Here is a 7687-nt window from a genome sequence, read left to right on the forward strand (position 1 = left end):
CCACAACAGTGAGAGGCTCGCGTACCGCAAAAAAAAAAAAAAAAAAAAAAAAAAAAAAGACTCACTCCTCAGGAGCTAGAAACAAGCAAAGCCACATTGAGAGCTCTCAAAACAAACAAACAAAAAACACACACACACACAAAGAGAGAAAGGTAATGAGTTTCTTCGCTCAGTGACATTTTTGCACATTTAAAACACAGACAACAAAACTGACCTTAAGGATACATAGGGATCTTTGTAAAAGAATAGAAGGACTGGGGGCCCCAAATTAAGCACGCTAGAGTGGGTGCCTACGGGAGGGGGCAGATGAAGGGGGGCAATTACTAAAATTAAATTCCACCAAAGGTGGTTGTGTAGAATCAGCTTCAGCCTGTGCACTGGTGGTTCTAAGCTCGAGAAGCATGGAAGTTCCCAGAGAGGGGGGAGGTTATGGAAGGGGTGAGGGTGTACCTAGAAATTCAACTGAAAAGAGAAGAACTCCTGAGGAATAGAGGCAGTGTGATAGAGTTAAGGGGGTAGCTTCAGCAGCCAGGCTGCCGGAGTTCAATTCCAAGCTCTGCTGCAAGTGGCTTAACCTCTTGATGCCTCGGTTTCCCCAACCGCACGCGATGGAAAGATGCAAAGAAAGCTCCTTCTCCCTCCACCAGGCCTAAGGCAAGAAATCTATATCGTTCCTCAGTGTTCTTACAGATACCCCATTTTTGTTTCTCTTGCATACAGCACAGTGTCTGATCTGACTTGCCTTTTTAAAGGATGGCTCAGCTGCTGTCAAAAGGATAGGCAAGGGCAGAAGCCAGGATCCCAGGAAAGGGGCCCCTGTGGGAGTCCAGGTGGGAGCCGATGGGGGCCTGGACTTTGGTGATGTTGATAGAGGTGGCGAGACGGGGTCAGACTTGGAATTTAAAGGTGCCGCAGCAAAAGTTTGCTGATGGATTGGATGTGGGTGTGAGGGAAAGAGGGGGTGTCAAGGGCGAATGCAAGGTTTTTGGCCCGAGCGACTGGGAGAGTTTGGAATTTATCCCAGAGGCAGTAGGAAGTCATAGGAAGATGCTGAGGCTTGGCGGGGATGGGGGGAGGAGGGGATGTGGTCAGATGCCATGATCACCAAGGAGGCAGCCAGGATCGTGAACACAGGCTTGAGAGACAGGAGAGGGGGATGGAGTCTAGCCCTGGCTCAGCCCGCAACTCACTGTGGGCTCCTGGGCAAGATACAACTGTTCTCCAGATCTTCATTTCCCCATCCTACAAAAAAAGGCTGTTAGGAATAAAAGACACTCAAGTCCCCCTCAGCACAAGAATTTTTGCTCCAAGATTCTCTGACTCAAATATACCCAGGATCAGATAAATATAAGATCATCACTCAAGATCAGACCTCCTCTCTTCATCCTCCTTCCCAAAGCCCATCCTTGCCCCACTGGACAGGACACAGAACCTCCCTGGTCTGGGAGCCTGGAGGATAATATCGGTGACAATGGCAGGCAATGTTTGTTGAGTACACATTCTGTGTCAAGGGCTATTCATGCTCTGCCACACAGAGACCAGACAGGAGCCCTGAGAGGTGGCCGCTTTATTATCACTCCCGTTTGTAAATGGGGAAACTGAGGCTCTGGAGAGGTGAAATGGTTTGCCCCAAGTCACATGGCAGAACTAGGACTCCAGTGACGTCTCCCCAGCTGCACTGCTATCTACCACCCTGGTCCAGCCACCAGCACCTCTCACCTCCTCATTGGGCTCCTTACTTCTACCCCAGCCCCCCACATAGTGTTCTTCACGTGCAGCCAGAAGGATCTTGTGATAAAACCTAAGTCACCTGAGATCCTTCCTCAAAACCCTCCCAAGCTGCCCATCTCACTCAGAGTCAAAGCTAAGTCTTTACAGTGGCCCTCAAGGCAGATACAGTGTGTTCCCTGCATAACTCTCTGGCCTCAACCCTCCTGCTCTCCCCTCCCAACTCTCCTCTAGCTTCCCTGGGCTCCTCCTTCTTCCTCCAACAGACCAGGTGCACTCCAGCCTCAGGGCCTTTGCACCTGCTCTTCCCCCAGAGACCCATATGGCCCACTCCCTAACTTCCTTCATATTCTGCTCAAATGTCACCCCCTCAAGCGAAGCCTTCCTTGTCACTCTGTTTAAAACTGCAGGGAATTCCCTGGAGGCCCAGTGGTTAGGACTCCACACTCTCGCTGCTGAGGGCCAAGGTTCGGTCCCTGGCCGGGGAACTAAGATCCCACAAGCTGCGCTGCTCGGCCAAAACAAACAAACAAACAAAAACAAACTGCAGCCTCTCTCCATTCCCCTGCACCCCAGTACCTCATCCCCCTTCCTTCATGTATTTTTCTTCATGGCATTTACCATCATCAAACAATGTTTTACTTCTTTTGCTTGTTTATTGTCTACCTCCAGAATGTGAGCTCATGAGGTCAGGAATTTGTCTCTGTTTTGTTTACTGCCATATGTCCAGTGCCTAGAAAAATGCCCAACATATAGTAAGTGCTCAAAAATTTTTATTTGTCAGGGCTTCCCTGGTGGCGCAGTGGTTGAGAGCCCGTCTGCCGATGCAGGGGACGCGGGTTCGTGCCCCGGTCTGGGAGGATCCCACGTGCCGCGGAGCGGCTGGGCCCGTGAGCCGTGGCCGCTGAGCCTGCGCATCCGGAGTCTGTGCTCCGCAACGGGAGAGGCCACAACAGTGAGAGGCCCACGTACCGCAAAAAAAAAAAAAAAGAAAAAAATTTTTTTTGTCAGGTGGATGAGTGAGGATCTGCCTTTAGGGTTGACACTTGTAGCTACTATACGTTGTGTGCGTTAACTGCTCTGTATGTTGGGTTCTTTTTTTTTTTTAATTTTATTTATTTATTTATTTTTGGCTGCATTGGGTTTTCGCTGCTGCACGCGGGCATTCTCTAGTTGCGGCAAGCAGGGGCTACTCTTCGTTGTGGTGCGCGAGCTTCTTATTGTGGTGGCTTCTCTCGGGGAGTACGGGCTCTGGGCGCACGGGCTTCGGTAGTTGCGGCTCACTGGCTTCAGTAGTTGTGGCTTGCAGGCTCTAGAGCGCAGGCTCAGTCGTTGTGGCTCACGGGCTTAGTTGCTCCACAGCACATGGGATCTTCCCGGACCAGGGCTCGAACCTGTGTCCCCTGCATTGGCAGGCGGATTCTTAACCACCGCGCCACCAGGGAAGGCCTGTATGTTGGGTTCTGATCACACCCTTCCATCTCTCCTGCCCCAACTGGGGTCCAGGCAAAGAACCCCTCCTCCCTGGAGTCTGTTCTGGCTCAATCCCAGCCCCCAGGCTGGCTCCTTCCCCTCCATTGCCCCTTTGATGCCCATGTCACTCCCCTGCTTAAAATCCTCCAATGATTCCAGGATTCCACCTCGTAACTTCCACTCCAGGGTTTTTCATACTGCGTGTCACAACTGGTTAGAGGACTGTGAAATCAACCAGCATTTTTCAAGAGCCTGGACTAGATCAGAGTCTGTGCACATAGTATAGACATAGTATAGACTAAGGTATAGGTGGAGTACGATTTCAAGAAACTTTTGGGGACTTCCGTGGTGGCGCAGTAGTTGAGAATCTGCCTGCCAGTGCAGGGGACACAGGTTTGATCCCCGGTCCGGGAAGATCCCACGTGCTGCGGAACAACTGAGCCCTTGCACCACAACTACTGAGCCCGTGTGCCACAGCTACTGAAGCCTGCGCGCCTAGAGCCCGTGCTCCGCAACAAGAGGAGCCACCGCAATGAGAAGCCCGCGCACCGCACTGAAGAGTAACCCCCACTCGCCGCAACTAAAGAAAGCCCTCACGCGGCAAGGAAGACCCAAAGCAGCCAAAATACAAATAAAATTTTTTTTAAAAAAGAAACTTTTGTTTCAGTGTCATATGCCTTGGAATCATGATGTAAATGTATTTCTTACTGTGGGTCAAAGCATTTTGCCAAACCCTGCACTACACAGACCCGCCTCTCCTAAATCCCACGTGCAGACTGGATGGACGATGTTAATATAGCTTAGATTTCTCTCTTTGCTGGGACCCATGCCAAGTGATTTTACCTGCTTTGGTCTTGGACTCCTGGCCACACCCCAAGCACTGTTAATGATTCCCAGTTGACAGATGGTGAGACTGAGGCTCATACTGGAGAAAACCCATGCCTGAGGTCACCAGGCTGGGAAGGAGGAGAGCAGGGCCTGAGTCCCAGCCAACCTCCCTCCCTGAGCCTGCCCACTCGCCCGCTGGCCCTGCCCCTCCTAGTCTGCTCCCCACCTACACAAAGAACTCAGCTGTGCCAGCTCATCCCCAGAGCCTCCAGGTGCAAGCTGCCTCAGAGATCCTTCAACATCCCAGCCAGCGGTACTGGTTGAACCCCCATTTTGCAGGCTAGAAAACCGAGGCCAGAAAGCATTTCCAAGAATCCACCATTCTATCATTCTCCAAACTCCCCTCTTTGAGAGGCAAGAGAGAGAAATGGCTAAGGACGCATCTTTGACTGTCTGGGTTCAAATCTCATGCTTCAAAACTCTGTAGCTGTGTGATCCGAGGCAAGCTCGCTGAACCTCAGTTTCCTTTACTGCAAAATAGGAATAATAATAGTAACTACCCATAAAGCCATGCTCAAGACTTAAATAAGTTGGGATAAGTGTAAAGTTCTTAGATCAGTGGCCACACCCCTTGGTCGCGACTCTTCCCAACATCTCTATGTAATTAGACTACTATTTGCCCCCGAAGCTTGTCACAGAGAAAGGGAGGCCCTTGCCTGAGTTCGCCCAGCTAGGAAGCAGGAGAGTCAGAATTTAGATGCAGAGCTGCCTGGGCTTTTAACCACCTAGTCACAATAGTCCTTTGGGATGTTAGTATCAGCAGCAACGACATTTTCCTAATTAAGGAACAGGAGACTCAGAGAGGGTAAGGACATGCCCAAGTCACACAGCCTGTAAATGGCAGAGCCAGGTTTCAAAGCCAGGCTTGTGTGTGTCCAGTACAGGCTGACTTTTGTCCCATGAGCCCCTCCAGAAAGCTCTGGTGGGGCAGGAGGAGAAAGCAAGTTGAGAGCTGCCCTTGCCTCCAGCTCGGTCTGGGGGTCTTGTATCCCTGGTTCCAGCCCCTGCCCAGCCTAGGGTGACTGCTTCCCTAAAGGCTCTAGGGTGGGGGTACTGGGGTGGCACAGATGATGGCAGAAGGTGCAGCCTCCCCCTGCACCGGCCTCTGATTGGGGCCCTGCAATCCCCCAGGATTTGGTGCTTGGAAGGCTGACGTTGTGTTGCTATGGCAATGGGTTTGGGGCGGTTGCCATAGCAGCAGAACTAGCCTGGGTTTAAAAATATCTAGGAGGAGGTTTGTGTTTGTGTGTGAGTGTGAGTGCGTGACCGACCGTGCTGTTGTGTGTGTCCAAATGGGAGGGCTTGGGGGGGGGTGTGTGGAACTGGGGCTGCAGGCATGACTTGAGGGTGGGGGCTGAGCAGCACCCAGACTCCATGTGTGCCGTGTGCGTTGCTGAGTGGCCTGCGAGGTCCCATGCATTTTGTGCGTTAGTCTACGTGGGCCATGTATCTAAATGTGTGTGTTCCGCAATTAGCGTGGAAGACACAATTGAGTCTGTTTGTCAGTCTATATATCACGTCACTAACATGTATGCCTTATGTAACATAGGTTGTGTACATCTTGTAGCTTTGATCCTGTACGTGTAACTTCTCATCATGTGTGTGGCCAAGTGTGGATTTGTTTTGGCTCTGAATCGGTGCACCTGGGACATACTCAGATATTAGATTATGTATCTATTTGTGCATAAGAACCTGTGGCGTGGCTTTGTGAATGTGCATTATGCATTATGGGTGTGTGTATGCCTATTCCCTGTGAGTCTTCTTCATACATCAGAGTGTGCCTGTGTAAAATTGTTGAGTGTGCACCTGTGTGTCTGCAGGGGGACCTGTGTGACTCTGTGTATGTTGGGGGGCATTTCACACCTTACTCCACGGATGTTGGGATATATATACCTGTGTGGTGTGACTACATGTGACTCGAAGGTCTAAGGTGTGGATCTCTGCCTGACCCCAGTATCTCCCTCTGCCTCTTCTCTGTCTCCATGGCAACCGGCTCCTCAGCTCCCTCCAAGAAGATGGAGGGGGAGGATCCAGACTGCAGTGGACCACAACCTCCTCCCATCCCCTTTGACTCTGGGGACAATGGGGGGGAGGGGACAGATGGGCGGCCACCCCATCCACCCCAGGCCATCTGCTACCCTCCCCATCCTGGGGACCTGAGAGCGTGGCAAGGGAGGGACAGGAGTGGGATGGAGCAGAGGGAGGGGCCCCCCAGCTGCCACAATTACACCCATCCCGGCCCCCTCTGAGCCTACTCTTGCCTCTGGCTGACCTAGGAAGGAAGAAGAATCCTTGGAGACCAGAAATCCAGGGAGAAGAAAATTCATGTATCAGACAAAATTAAATATTAGCAATGATCCATTCTAAGGAAGGGGCCCCTACTTCCAGTGACTTTGGGCTCTGAAATTAAGCTTGGCCTATGTTTGAATCCCAGTTTTCCCTCTGTCTACCTATACACCCTTGGACAAGCTACACTCCACATTCCTGGGTCTCCATCTGTCATCTGAAAATCAGGTTTTCTTAATGACGTGAATAGTAATACTTACTCTTTAAGGGCCAAGACTGTTTACTCCCCTGTTGTATCCCAGTGTTTGGGACAGTGCCTGGCACTCTGTAGGTTCATAAGTGCCATTGACTGAATTGAGTGTCAGTTGGGTGCTAGGCTCAAGCGCTACATTTTGTAAGTCAGGTGTTCATTGAACTCGGTCCCCTAAGCCCTTGCAGTAACTCTGTGTCGATTCTTCAAGGGATAGATGAAAGATTTGAGGAGCAATTTCCCAGCTGTCGGGGGTGGGAGACATGTAAAGTGGGATTTCTTTTAGCAACCAAGTGATGTCAAGTGACTGAGGCTCAGTTTCCTCATCTGTAAAACGGGGGTAACAGGAGTACCTCACAGAGTCGGTTGCTCTAGGAATTAAATGTGATAATGTTTGTGAAGTGCTTACTTAGAACCGGACCTGGCACATGGTAAGTACTTGTTCAATAAACGCTCATTACAGGCGAGGGGTGGGGAGGCTGTGGAGGAGCCCAGGGTCCTTACTGCAGCCTGGGGAAGCCTGGTCCCTCTCGTAGTTGCGGGGAGGGGCGTGGTCAACTCAGGGGGCGTGGTCCAGGATTCAAGGACAGGCCAATGGGGCGTCGAAGGGCGTGGCCCTGACCTGCATGGGCGTGACCTTGCGCGGGTGGGAGGGGCCAGGCCGCTGTGGGAGCCTCCGGGAAGAAGATGCTCGGGCCAGCAGCCACCGCCAGCCCAGCCACCGCTGCCGCCCGCGCTCGCCGCCCCCCGGGTCCCCAGTAGCGGCCGCCTCCGCCTCCCATCTCCGGCCCCGTTCCTCCGGCCCCCCGCCCCGGGCAGGGTCTGGGGGGCTAGGCCCTCTGCCCCGGGGAGCAAAGAAGGGGGTCCCGTCCCCCCCAGTGGCGCGGCCAGTCCCCGGCCTCCGTAATCTTGAGATAGACCCCACCCCTCAGTTCTCTCTGGGGCCTATCCGAGACCCCCTTTTCCTTCCCGTCCCGCTCACATCCGCTCTCCAGGCTCTGTCAGCCCCCCAGAAGCAGCTCCCTCCCTCCTCCCCTCTCCGGGGTTCCCCCTCCCCCATCC

The sequence above is a fragment of the Physeter macrocephalus genome, unplaced genomic scaffold (genome assembly GCF_002837175.3).
Source record: "Physeter macrocephalus isolate SW-GA unplaced genomic scaffold, ASM283717v5 random_394, whole genome shotgun sequence".
In the NCBI taxonomy this organism is placed as follows: domain Eukaryota; kingdom Metazoa; phylum Chordata; class Mammalia; order Artiodactyla; family Physeteridae; genus Physeter; species Physeter macrocephalus.